The sequence below is a fragment of the Tursiops truncatus genome, chromosome 8, assembly GCF_011762595.2.
Source record: "Tursiops truncatus isolate mTurTru1 chromosome 8, mTurTru1.mat.Y, whole genome shotgun sequence".
In the NCBI taxonomy this organism is placed as follows: domain Eukaryota; kingdom Metazoa; phylum Chordata; class Mammalia; order Artiodactyla; family Delphinidae; genus Tursiops; species Tursiops truncatus.
In genome coordinates this window covers 61,905,511-61,920,188 of record NC_047041.1, presented here as the reverse complement: position 1 = coordinate 61,920,188, position 14,678 = coordinate 61,905,511, and the positions used below count along the sequence as shown (strand labels likewise).

The 14,678-nt window shown below is 36.1% G+C and overlaps 1 protein-coding gene across 5 annotated transcripts in view; it reads left to right on the top strand.

Moving 5' to 3' along the window:
- Positions 1 to 14,678, top strand: part of STK33 (serine/threonine kinase 33) — a 173,485-nt gene that overhangs the window by 43,242 nt on the left and 115,565 nt on the right. For 2 of the 5 annotated variants that reach the window (XM_073808590.1, XM_073808591.1), the window contains one exon: positions 14,434 to 14,534. The exons of the other annotated variants lie outside the window; for them this stretch is intronic. The gene's annotated coding sequence lies outside the window, so the exon portion shown is untranslated. The remainder of the gene's footprint in view (positions 1 to 14,433; positions 14,535 to 14,678) is intronic. 5 annotated transcript variants of the gene reach the window in all.

The following is a 14,678-nucleotide window of genomic DNA, read 5'->3' as shown; positions in this document are numbered from 1 at the left end:
AGGTGCTTGTATACCTTGGAATATTATATAGCCACTAAAACGAAAGTTGTATATTACTGATAATGGAAAAATGGCTGGGCTATAATACTTAGGGGAAAAGTAAGTTATATGAGAATATAGTATGATCTTATTTGCTAAAAATAATACGTAATTTATTCTTACATATATGCATAGAAAATTTCTAGAATATTACATGAGAGCCATTAAAATGAGTTCTTTCTCAGGTGAGGAATGGAGATGCTGTGGACTTTTGGTACACTCTTGACTCTTCCAATTTTTTTTTTACAGCAATTATCTTCTAATTTTATAGTAATTAAAAACAAACAAAAATAATCTTTGACTAGTGGTGACTGGTGACTATGTTGCTTTTGAAACTGGAATTTAATATTTGGGGACTAAAATTATTTTGGGTAAATAGCAAAACAAATCAAGTAAGTTCAACTAACATTTATTTAATGAAAATTAAGTAAGCCCCTGATTTTTGTGAAGCACTGACCTGAGTGCTCTTGATGCTCACAAGCCTGTGGAATAGATAATGCTTTATAAATGCTGTAAGTAGAGGCTCAGACATTCCTCCTGGAGGTTGGGTTTTCCTGATTAAAACAAAGTGAAATGGTATCTGTTCACAGATACTATTTTCACTACATGACAATTGTTATGATACCAAGCTAGAAACTGGCACCAGGGACAAGAACAGTGCTGTTGCTAAGGTTTGTGAACTATGCCAATGTGTTGGCTTTTGTGCCTTGGTTATCATAGTAGTGACTGCTGAAGGCCGAGAGAAAAACGTGAGAAGGTGTGCTAATGATAATAGTGATGATGACAGGAAAAGAAGATCCTAATTTCTGAGTAAAAACTAGATTTGATCAAATGCTATATTTACCAGTGATGTTTAGATTTTATGTCACTATATACTTATTGCTTTAAAGGCAATGATTTTATGAAGAAGATTGTACTTTCATGGAGCCAAGCAGACTCCAACGTTTTCTAGAGTTTGGCCATATGATTTATACAGATCTATTTAGGGATTGTGACTTTTTTCTATTAGAGACTCTGTGATTCTTCAAAATGTTGTGAGCTCAAGACATTTGAGCAATGGGGAAATGATTGCAGTATCAAGTTGGCATTGGTTGTTTGATTCTAAATACCCATAAAGTCAGTTCTGCTATTAATGCTTGTTTTGAAAACTTGAATTTGTTGCAACACGATTGATATATTAGGAAGCAATTTGAGCATAAGTGAATTTCATGTTTGCTTATGTATGATTTTTGTCAGCAAGAAGCACCAGGTGAACACAGAATATTGCACCCAGTTGAACCGAGCCATATAGGAATACACAAAATGGACACAGGTACACACACCTGGAATATCTACCAGCTCCCTCAGTTCACTGTGTGCTATGGGCCACACCCACCCACAGCTGGCATTACACCTTTCCCTGTGATTTCAGATAACCTTCTTTCCACCACTTAACAATTAATTCACAAGCTACAACCTTTCAAATCTTCACATCCACAAGCAAACTTCAGGTCTTTTTCAAGATAAGTTGCCATATTTATGTATTTTCCTAACCCTTTAACATGAGTGAAACTATGCTACCATTTGTATTGGGTTCCTATCTTGTGTGTGTATGTCTCTGACAAAATTTTTGAGTGTTGTGTCCCTAACTGCATTTTCTCCGTAAGGCCTATGTTTTCTATTCTGTGATTTTTACATAGTGTAGTGATTTTGGGGAATGCAGGTGTCTCTTTATAGCAAAACTACCTCCTTGAACAAATCTCTGCTGATCTTTTTTTCATTTTAAGTTTGGATAGTGCATCTGGTTTGCAAAATTTAGTTGCACAAAGAGCCCCAAAAGAATGATGGAAATCATGCTTTCCCTTTGTTCTAGGTACTCCATTGTACCAAGTTAGCTCAGCATTTCCAGAGTTCAGCCAACTTCTTTAGTTCCTTACTGATAGTTGGTTAGGCCTTCCTAGTTCATGTATACTAATGAATTGGATGATTTTTCTAAAGTTTTATAAGGGCTGCATCTTGTCATTAGGTCCCAAATGCCACATGTTGAACTCCTTTGGACTTCTCTAGACCTCTGTGACTCAAGGTTCATTACATTACTAATCTTCTATGAGTTTATTATTATATGAAGAAAACATTATACCATGTTTATGGCCTGGAGATCAAAGGTACAAGTAGCATGTGATTCAAAGCCATGTATTTATTAATGTGGAAATGAATTATTTGTGAAGAAGCTTAGCCATCTTTTTTTGAGGGTTTTATCTATTCCAGTGATTATTTAGGTTAACATAAAATCTTTCCTATTGAATGCTGAAGTTCTCTTTGAGGTTCTGACGTGATATGCATGGATCAAGGAGTCACCTCAAGTATATGATCACCTTTTTTACATGACTTATAATGCTTACTTTGTACTCAGATTCTGTTCCTTATTCCAGTTCATTTAGTAGTTGCTTTATTAATTATTTCTGTAAGGATATAAGAAGTAGAAATGTATATTCTGGCTTGAATAATTGGTTTAAGGTTTTCCTCATAAAAGTATAGACTTTTATTCTGATTTTAGAAGACAGAAATTTTATTCTGGTTTTAGAAGATAGGAATTTCGCATTCTTCTAAATTGAAATTTAAGATTTCTTTAAATTTTCCCTTTGAAAGAAAGTATCTTGGCCAATAGCACATTTAGCAAAGAAGGGCATTACAGTAGTGACCTTAAAATCTGTTCTGTTTTATTCATTCATTCTTCATAGACCTAATATCTGTTAGATGCCTACCTTGTGTTATATTGTTTAAGGCTCTGGAGAATATGATGATGAGCAAAAATAGTACTGTCTTTCCTTTCACAATCTAGTGGGAGAGAGAGATTTTAATCAATTACTGACCAAAATATATAAATAGTGATAAATGCTGTGTGGAAAAAGTATAAATTCCTTAGAAAGAGAAAAAACAGGGAGACCTAATTTGGATAAGTGATTAAAAAAGGCCTTTCTGAGGAAGTGACATTTAAACTAGACCTACAGGATAAGGAGTTTACCGGAAGGGAAAGGGGGTGGAAGGCTTTCCAGGCAGAGGCAAGAGGTTTTGTGATATCATTTTATAGTACTTATGACCTTTTTAGATGCTTACATAATTAGGTACTAGTCTATGAGCAAGACAGTTTATAGGGCTGTGTTACTGAAAAGATGCATATAAATTACATTTTTATAAATGAATTCCTGAATTCCTGCAGGCTTACATTATATTCACTGTGTTATATCGTCTGCATTTGATTGATGTTCACCTACATCAATTACAGCTAGATTGATTTTTCTAAAGCACAACTTTGATGATGCTTTTTCCTCCTCAGAAGTCTTTACCAGCTTCCCAGTTACCCAACAAAGTTCAGACTTCTCAGCCCTCCCAAACTGGTCCTAGTCTCAATGTCCTACTGCATCTTTAACTACTCCTCTTTCTGCAGTACTCTCTGTTAGCCAGTAGAATTTCTGGATGAGCATGGATGCTTTCTCATAGGTCCACCTTCACTTGTATTGTTTCTGTTCCCTTACAATGTTTACCTCCTTCTGAGATGGTCCAAATCACATGTATAGTTCCAGGCCTATCACAGATGTTAGCACCTAATCTTAATGTCTTCTCTGATCACCCCAGCTGGAAGTCACTTCTTTTTCTTCTGACTTCTTAAGACACTTTATTTTTACTGCTCTTTAAGCACTTCACCCTTTTTATTTTGTTTTGAAGTTCTTTCTAGTCATGTCTTATCTTCCCCACTAGACCTGTAAGCTTCTTGAGGCCAGTCTGTGATGGACAAGTCTTTGCTTCTCTTACTGTGCCTAACAGAGTCCCGTGCATATGGTAGGGTCTAAATAAAAAATTTTGGAAGGGATTTATGAGTTAGTTGTTGATTGCTAGATTGCTCTTAGACAGTTGTTAGTGGCCTCTAAACAAATGCTTCAAGGGATTGATATATACAAAAATCCTTTGTAACGTTGGTCATCCCAAATTCTGATTTTCTTACAGAGATACTACTCACTCGGGATGTTTATATGTCTTTTTGCCCATTTCACTGACACTGATTCACAGAGATTATTTTAGATTCATAAATGGTGCTGTCATTTCCATTTTTGCCACTCTTTTGAAGGTTTGCATGCTCATTTAGCTGTAAAAAAGAACGAAAAGAACAAATGAACACCCTCTCCAGTTGTTGGTACCCAGCGGGGAGAAATAGATTTGAAAGCATGGCTAGATAATGTACTTATTTTGATTGTTTTGGGTTTTCCAAGTGCATGTGACTTTAAATGAGTTTGGAATAATCCCACATAGAATTTCCTTTTTCATTGGTTCATTTGGACCTATACCTCTGGTGGACAACTTTCTGTTTATAAGCTTTTATTAAAAGCCATTTCCCTTTGAGAAGCTGTGCCCTTTATTTCTGTCTGAATAAACATTTGAACAGCTTTTAGACTGCTCTTCAATCTGTGACTATAGGACCATGTCATGGCTTTAGTTGATGTAATTCTTGGGCTTTTTTTTTTGATATAACATTATCTCAGGCAATATTTAAATATACAGGATTTCTCATAGAAACATTTGTCTCCAAGGACAAGTAAAACAAAGTATAGTTGCAGAATAATGTGTAAATATTTATGATTGATTTAGTATTTGTAATTCATTTAACATTATTGTTTTGGCTAGAAGCATTTCTTTATAAGTCTCTTTCAGTTTTATTCACTTCTCCCCCTTATATAAGTGGCACATTCATTAAAAAGAAATCATTTAGAAATTTCGTATCTTTATGATTAACTCTATTCTTAAAATTTAACCCTTGAATAATATGATTCTATATAAATTGAGGCGTGTATGTGAATTATCAAAGGCTCTTTTTCTTTGACTATATCATTTACTTTTCTTACAAAATTATTATGTGTGTAGTAAAACAAAAATTTTTTAAGTTATAAGGAAAAAAATATCTGTACTTCTTCTTTTCAGATACAATCATGATTCTAGGTATTTGTTAATAAAAAGAAATCTCTAAATAAATACCAGTTAAGGATACATATAAATCTGGATTAAAAAAACTTAAAAATCTGATTTCCTCTCTGGATGCAGTTTTCATATTAGATTAAATTCGGGACCCTAGAGTTTAAAATTTTTCTTTAAGATTGTTTTGACCTGGGAATTGTGAATTACTATTTAGGAAGATCATATGGGCCTTTTAACCTTTCCTAGTTACACTGTTCACATGATGAGTTTTTGCTGAAGACTGTTTTGATTGTTTAGTCTTGAAATATAAATTTGAAATACCTTGGTTTATCAACAAATGTGACCAAATAAAATAATAGTGTTTTAATTCCCGTAGTTAAAAACTATGTATTTTTGAGCTCTTAATCACTGAAAGCATTTGAAAATGTTTTCATCTGCTAATTTGAATGACAATTAAATGGTCAGTATAGTGTCCCTGTTTTGGATTCCCTTGGAACCATATCACACGGCAAGATCCTTGATAGACATGTGGTTTCATTTCATCATATTTGACATCACAGGGGAATCTGATGAATGAGTAGGTAAAGATCTTGAGAATAGAAATAGAGTCTGTATTAGGCAGAATCAGATTGATAGAGATAATAAGAAGCTATAAAAAGTAGAAATGAAGAAATTTTGCTTATTAAGATTCATTCATGCATTCAGCAAATATTTGTTCATTGTTCAAGCACATCTGATAGTGTCCTTGGTATTGTTTTAGGTCAAGGTTTCTCAGCCTTGGCACTAATGCCATTTTGGGCTGGATAATTCTTTGTTGTGGGCCTGTCCCATGCATTGCAGGTGTTTAGCAGCATCCTTGGCTTCTAACCTCTAGATGCCAGTAGCACTCCCCTAGTTGTGACAACTAAAAATATCCCCAGGTATTGCCAAGTGTCCCCAGGAAGGCAAAATCACCTCTGGTTGAGAACCACTATTCTAAATGAACATTTTAAAAGCAAATTTTTTGAAATGTATTTTGCATTGTTTCCCTATTTCAAATGTTGTACATGTTTCATGTGATTTGGTCTTTCAATACTTCCCAGGTAGTGCCCTATCTGGAAAAATGACTTAGGTTTTATAATGGAATATGAAACTAGCCGTATTACCTATAGAAATAACTGAAATAAAAACCATATATTTTAAAATTAACACTTGATTTAATCATGATTCTATAGGATTTATGACACCTGGGATCAAATAATCTACTATTTCTTGATCTTTTAAAAAGTACTTTGTACCTACAAACAAATTCTTACAAAGAAACCTTCTAATGCTTGTCATTTTCCTCCTTTAAAAATGATCCTATTCATCTTTTGTTTTAAAGGCTCTGTAGCTTATTGGTCCTGCATAAAAATTCTGTTATTGTAGAAACTGTTCCCTTTGCTTCTCTGCAGCATCCTTTTCTAAAGTTATGAAAGATGTGAAACATATTCCGAAACTTCATTCAAAGCTTTAAAACTTATTATATCCAGGAGAGACAGATTTAAGATTGCTGAGGTTTCTGGTTGAAGTACTTCAAGCAGAAATCCATACTCCATTAGACTCTCTAACATTGTGACCTTAATTTTCCAGATATTTAGCCCTTTAAATTGAAAGCAGTATTTTAATACTATTTAAGTCTTCTGGAGGGGATTGTAATATCACAAACTTAAGTTGTGAAACATTTGAAACAAATGGAAAGTAAAAGAGCAACTGACTTAGGGCTGTATCATTTTATATATTTTTTTATTTCAAAATATACAATGATAGAAAGATATGCATGGAACATACCTAATGCACTGAAGTTTGTGAAAAAAGCTATTTAGTAAGGAGTTGTTCATACTGTAGTTGAGTAGAATTTCTTTCATGGGGTTGCATGGGGTTCCTGGCATTGCCTAAAGAGTTTCTCATTGGGAATAGTTGTTAAGTTCTCTGAAGTTAGGAAATTCACTTTGTATAAAACTATGGACTGGGTGAAATGAAAATCTATCTGGACAATAGCTAGTGAGTTATCTTGCTTCAGCAGATAAAGCAGGAAATGTAAAATTGTATTACACTACTGAGTCAAGAAACTGAAAACTAGTTAAGAAAAAACCCTCTATGGAAAAGGAGAGATGAAAAGCCTCTTGTTCTTTCATTAGTAAATTAGGTTAGTTTTAAAATAATATGCTCATTGAAAAATGTACACATTTCTCAAGTAATTGATATAATTGAATCCCATTCCTATCTTAAAGGTATAAAGCTGAATTGAATTCTTTTGGGGCCCTGATTTGCTTTGTCTATTTTCCATTGTAAACGTTGTTTAGAACCTACATTGATCATATAATGTTTAGTTTATGGCTCACTGAAGGATGATATATCAAATATTCTTTATTAATCTATAGAAGCTTAAAATTTATATTAGCCTTTGTTTGTGTATTACTTTAGTTATGAGTTAGCTATAAAAGAGATATGGTAACCTCCCCGAGTTGTTTTATACATATTCCTGTTAGTTAAGTGCCAAATAAATCACATGACTGTATTAATGTCAAGTAATTATTGCATGAGTTGCTAGGGGACAAAGAAACAGTTGCAGGTAGATTCTTCAGATCTTTTGCTGTCCTGTTGTAATCCAAACCTAGGGTAGTTTGCCCTTACTGGTACTGATGTTTTACGGGTGCTCCATTGCTTAGGCTAAAAGTGAAAATATCCTCGCCTGTTTGTGGAATGTAACCCGTTTTTGCTGAGAGTTTGGTTTGGTGAGTCTCCAAGTCACTTTTTAATCTCCACCATATTGGCGAGCTGTCTTAGTCTACCTTATTCACTGATACCCTGTTTCCCAAATGATTATTAATGTCCTCATTAGACTGGGACAGAGAGGTCCATCACCTCCACTGAAAGAAAAATTTTTGAGATGCAGCATAGTGTCCAGAGATTATCATTAAGCCCCCGGAGGACTGAGCTTGATATCAATATAAGAATGCCTTTTCTGTGAACTTGCCATATCATTCAGTAGTGAAATCCTTCTGGCTAGATCTGACATTTCTTGGATATGGCTGAACATCAAAGGGAGAACAGATTTTGGACAACTCTTTTTTTTTAAATTTATTTATTTTATTTATTATTTATTTTTGGCTGCGTTGGGTCTTCATCGCCGCGTGTGGGCTTCCTCTAGTTGCGGAGAGCGGAGGCTACTCTTTGTTGCGGTGCGCGGGCTTCAGTAGTTGTGCCTTTCAGGCTCCAGAGCGCAGGCTCAGTAGTTGTGGCACACGGGCTTAGTTGCTCCGCAGCACATGGGATCTTCCCGGACCAGAGTTCGAACCCGTGTCCCCTGCATTGGCTGGCAGATTCTTAACCACTGCACCACCAGGGAAGTCCCTGGACAACTCTTAAACTCAATCATACCAGTTTATATCATCAGTATATTTGGAAACATTTCTCTTAGCTTTTATATACCTTCCTGTTGTCAGAATGGCTAATTGGCCAGTAGTGGTTCATTGTCCTACCATTATCACCCGAAACAGTTCCTGACCCCTAACTTTTAGAGGCTCCCTGTTAGGAGTTATAGCTTTAGTTCCTCCCCTCTTTAGCATCTTTTTATTTTTTTTAACATCTTTATTGAAGTATAATTACTTTACAGTTTTGTGTTAGTTTCTGCTTTATAACAAAGTGAATCAGCTATATATATACATATATCTCCATATCCCCTCCCTCTTGCGTCTCCCTCCCAATCCTCCCTATCCCACCCCTCTAGGTTGTCACAAAGCACCGAGCTGATCTCCCTGTGCAATGCAGCTGCTACCCACTAGCTATTTTACATTTGGTAGTGTGTATATGTCAATGCCACTCTCTCACCTTGTCCCAGCTTACCCTTCCCCCTCCCCGTGTCCTCAAGTCCATTCTCTATGTCTGTGTCTTTATTCCTGTCCTGCCCCTAGGTTCATCAGAACCTTTTTAATTTTTTTTAGATTCCGTATATATGTGTTAGCATACAGTATTTGTTTTTCTCTTTCTGACTGACTTCACTCTGTATGACAGACTCTAGGTCCATCCACCTCACTACAGATAACTCAATTTTGTTTCTTTTTATGGCTGAGTAATATGCCATTGTATATATGTGCCGCATCTTCTTTACCCATTCATCTGTCGATGGACACTCAGGTGGCTTCCATGTCCTGGCTATTGTAAATAGAGCTGCAGTGAACATGGTGGTACATGACTCTTTTTGAATTATGGTTTTCTCAGGGTATATGCCCAGTAGTGGGATTGCTGGGTCATATGGTAGTTCTATTTTTAGTTTTTTAAGGAACCTCCATACTGTTCTCCATAGTGGCTGTATCAATTTATATTCCCACCAACAGTGCAAGAGGGTTCCCTTTTCTCCACACTCTCTCCAGCATTTATTGTTTGTAGATTTTTTGATGATGGCCACTCTGACTGGTGTGAGGTGATACCTCATTGTAGTTTTGATTTGCATTTCTCTAAATATTAGTGATGTTGAGCATCTTTTCATGTGTTTGTTGGCAATCTGCATATCTTATTTGGAGAAATGTCTATTAAGGTCTTCTGCCCATTTTTGGATTGGATTGTTTGTTTTTTTGATATTGAGCTGCATGAGCTGCTTGTATATTTTGGAAATTAATCCTTTGTCAGTTGCTTCATTTGCTAATAGTTTCTCCCATTCTGAGGGTTGTCTTTTCGTCTTGTTTATGGTTTCCTTTGCTGTGCAAAAGCTTTGAAGTTTCATTAGGTCCCGTTTGTTTATTTTTGTTTTTATTTCCATTTCTCTAGGAGGTGGGTCAAAAAGGATCTTGCTGTGATATATGTCACAGAGTGTTCTTCCTATGTTTTCCTCTAAGAGTTTTATAGTGTCTGGCCTTACATTTAGGTCTTTAATCCATTTTGAGTTTATTTTTGTGTATGGTGTTAGAGAGTGTTCTAACTTCATTGTTTTACATGTAGCTATCCAGTTTTCCCAGCACCACTTATTGAAGAGGCTGTCTTTTCTCCATTGTATATTCTTGCCTCCTTTATCAAAGATAAGGTGACCATACGTAGCACCTTTTAAAAGGGCTGGACATTCTGCTCCTCTTTCAACATCTGTAGAGATGTGCATACATGCGTGTTCATTCATTCATTCATTCATCATTTGTTGAACACCAGACATTAGTGCAGGACACATCTTGTCGGTTTGGGTCACTCTGCAAAATTCGTGGGAAATTGCCTGTGTTCTTGAGCTCTTTGTTTTTCCAAAAATTCTTGCTATTGGCTTTTTTCTTTAGTTAGTGGCAACAAAATACTCTATAAAAATATACTTATGACTGCTAAAATGACGAGATTCACCCTTACTGTTTCCCTTGATAGAACATCGCAGCATAGAAATGGAAGATATAAGAATAACCAAATGATATTTTAGTACTCAAAAATACAACAGTTGAAATAAAAAAAACCTCACTAGTATTTAGATTTATGCTTGATTAAGTTCTAGTTCAATTATTAAACAATAATACTTCATAAGTGGTGCTGTATATTTTCTATTGTCTCACATCTTAAGCTTTGCATCACATCATCAGACATGTAGTGTCTGGTTTTCCCACTTTAGTGAGACTAATACTAATCGATAGGTTCAAGTGGTATCAGCCTGACCCCTTCCCCCCCGCATTGTGAAGGTACCTCACCAATCTTCCTTCTCTTTATTCTTGGTTTTCTGAAATTTTATGATTATTATTATTTTTAAAAATTTATTTTTTATTTTTGGCTGTGTTGGGTCTTTGTTGCTGCATGTGGGCTTTCTCTAGTTGTGGCGAGCGGGGGCTACTCTTCATTGCGGTGCGCGAGGTTCTCATTGCGGTGGCTTCTCTTGTTGTGGAGCATGGGCTCTAGGTGCACGGGCTTCAGTATTTGCAGCACGCGGGCTCAGTAGTTGTGGCTTGCGGGCTCTAGAACCCAGGCTCAGTAATTGTGGCACGTGGGCTTAGTTGCTCCACGGCATATGGGATCTTCCTGGACCAGGGCTGGAACTCGTGTCCCCTGCATTGGCAGGCGGATTCTTAACCACTGTGCCACCAGGGAAGCCTCCAAGAAATTTTACGATTATTGATGTGGATCATTTTTCATTAATTTTTCTGTGAAATCTGTGGGCTCTTTCAATTTGGAAATTTATGTTCTTTACTCCTGGGAAGGTTTATATGTATTATTTCTTTGATAATTTCTTCTCTTTCATGTTCTATATTCTTTTTTGCTTGAACTCTTATTATTCAAATGTTGGACCTCCTGGACTGATCCTTACTTTTCTCACCTATTCACTCCCCTTTCCATCTTTTTGTCATTTTGGTATGTTTTCTAAGACATTTTCCAAATTTATCTTCTAACTCGTTTATTTAATTTTTAAAATAAACTTTTTAGATTTGAAGGACTTCTGCTGGTTTCTGAATGTTCTTTTATTGTAGCTTCTTATTTCATGGATATGATATCTTTTAACTCTCAGAGGATTTTTTTTTTTATATATGGTATAATTTTGCTCCTGGCCTTCTCTCTGTTTTTTTTTGAGTTCCTTTTCCTCCATTTGTTTTGTTCTCTTTCACATTTGAGACTTTCATAAAATGTCTAGCTATCCTTGTGTATGTTTTCCTATTTGAGAATGAGGTATTAAAATTGCATCACAAGCTCTGTGTCAACTAGTAAAGGTGACCTGGTAATGATCTAAGCTCTTTTCCTGGGGGCTGCTGGGATTAGGGGAAGAATCCCAGTATGTCAGTACCTGTGCACCTTTTCACGTGTATCAGGCAGTTTCTCCAGTGATTCCTCACTGGCTCTAGTCTCCTGCCCAGGAGATATAAGCCTGGCTCCAAGCATTCTGGGAGGTAAGCAGGGGAAGAGGGATGGAGTATCTCAGTATGGTACTTCACTTTTGATTTCAGGTATGCTTGAACCACAAGCCAGAACCTATCTGAGAGGGGTAACTTTTAGTCTTTTGTAGATTGAGGAAGGTAGTGGTCTGGCTGTGCAGAATCTAGTGATACCTTTGAAATTTTTGCATTGATTGGGACAACTCAAATCTACAAATTGCTTTAGTAGTATTTTAGACAATAAGCCAAGTAATTCAGTACCTGGACCATTTATGTTTCTTGTATTGAGGCTTAGAAGAGAATAGTGGACAGTACCAGTTACTGGTAATTGGGACTAAAGTGACATCCCCAAACCCAAGCTGTCATGGCAAATTTACCATACTCTTTTGTATAAAAGAATAATAATTTTTCTAGATCTCATTGCTGTACCAGGTTTAGGGATGAATTTCCATACTCTTCCCTTCCCTGATATATTTCTGAGATGCTTAGAGGATTCTGTCATCCCAGGGAAAATATTTGCACTTTTCTCATTCCTAAACACTTAATTCAGTTTTTCACATTTTCTCAGAAACACCCAGTGTGCAGGGTCCTTTCAAAGGCAACTTCTTTGTAGTCCTTGGTCTCCTTAAGATCAATAGGACCGTGTAAGATATACTTTCATTTCTGAGTATTGCAGATTGCAGTTCTCTAATAATAGTAATTTTGTTTTGGTGGATCATGTGTCACTCAAAACAGTAGAATACCCACTGGAACCACAGATCACCTAATTGTGTGAACCACAGATCACCTAAGTTCAATGGATGATGATTTAGTATGTTACAGAGTTGTGTATATACATTTCTCATGCCTTAGAGCAGTGGCTTTCAAACATTTTGACCCAGACCTCAGTGTGAAAAAATTTACCTTGCTACACACACACACACACCCCCCCCCCCACACACACCCCCACACACACCTGAAGCAAGTTTGAAGAAATAATACCTTTATGACAAGTGTTATACTCTCATATATTCTTTTATATTTAATTTTAGAATGTTGTGTCCCACAAATGATCTAGTTTGTGAATCACTGCAGTTGTGATTCTTAATATTTTTGGGAAGGGGGTATGGTAGATTGTGGACCTTTTGGCACTCTGGTAAAAGTACTGGACTCTTTTCTCAGAAAAATGCACATACACATGTTTTGTATACATTATCAGGAGATTCACAGTCTTCAGGCATATACATGGACTTCCCAGTTCTAAAAACTTCTATGCCATATAAAATTTGGAGTTATTAGTTTTGCTGATACATTTCACCCAGCATACCAAGTATCATCAGCTACACAGTAGATCTTCTGCCCTTCCTCGCTTTATCTTGCTAGGTATTGTTAATACAGTGTTGTAGACCAGAGACCCCACATAATAAATAAAACTTCCTCTTGCATATCAAGGTTAAAAGTCTCAGAGGATCCTTATTCTTCCTGGGTATATAGTTGTCTTTATAGTATTTAGAGTCAGTGCACAGGAACTGGAAAGAGAAACACTTGCTTCTGATATGTCAGGAGCCATTGTGTCCTTCGCTAGGATCTTAGCACATCAGACCCTTAGCAACTGGAGGCTGATTACCTGGCCGTCTTCATTTTTAGTGGAGAAACTTATTTATTACCAGTTACCTTCCCCAACTGTTCTTTATAACCACCATCTGGTAATTCGAATGGAGCCGCAGCTTTGTTGTGTGAACTTCTGCCCTCTCTCCCTTTCACCTTTCATGCGTTCTGTCCTTCCTGCCACAAATGTTTATTGAGTTTTTTTCTGTGGGCCAAGCTTTGTTAATGCAAGGAATAATACAGTGGTAAGAAAAACTCACGTCTGGGTATGCCTGGTTACCCTTGCCTGGTTCCTCTAGGACTTCTGCTCTGTGGTTAGTTCTCCTGTGCCACCATCCTTGGACTTCATGGCAGCCCTGCTTACTTCCTGCTTTATTGGGATTTAGTATTTAACTGTTTCTTGCCCACATTGGAAATTTTCATCTGCAGTTTTTTTTCCTGCCTAGAACAACAAGCATACACATATATTTTCTTGTACAGTTTTTTTTTTGCCTAGAACAAAAAAAATACATATTTTCCTTTAAAATAATAATGTAAATATGCAAATCTTAAAATATCATTTCCCTTATTGGTATGTTCTGGGTCACTATTTTAGAAATAACATCATGGGAAAATGGTGTTAATGTGCGAAAATCACCCCCAAAGTTGAGAGGATCTTTGAAAGGTATCTTAATAACGGGAACATTTTTCAACTGATAAAATATAGGCTCATAGCATTTGAAACAGTATTAGTATTCTTCCAAGAGCAGACATCAATCTCAGAAATCTTGTGTACAAAAATGACAAAATTGGTCTGTATTACAGTCTAATAAAATCACAAAATGATTTTATTTCTCCACTTTTTTATGAATGTGAAATATTTAATACTATTACAATAACTTCCACAGCAGTTGGAACAAAATCTGATACATTGTTAATGGTGTAGTTAAAAATGTGTGCATTCTTTCCAAATTTTGTTGCTGTTATCCAACAGTTTTTTTAGAAGATTCTTAAAACTTGTATACTTTATAATCAGGCTCAGCAAGTAGATGCCCGTGGAAGACATCGCTAATCAATCACAACATTCTTCCTCACCGAGCTTGGACAGTTTCACAACCTTTCAACGTGGTGATCCAGGTCGTGAACTGCATGCATGTGACATGAAAGCTATTTGTTGTATTTGTTTTGCACCTTAACCTTTAGTATCAACAGAAGATACCAAAAGTCTGCTGAAGTTTGGAAAAGGGAAAATATAATGAGGTAGAATAATACAGTGGTTTA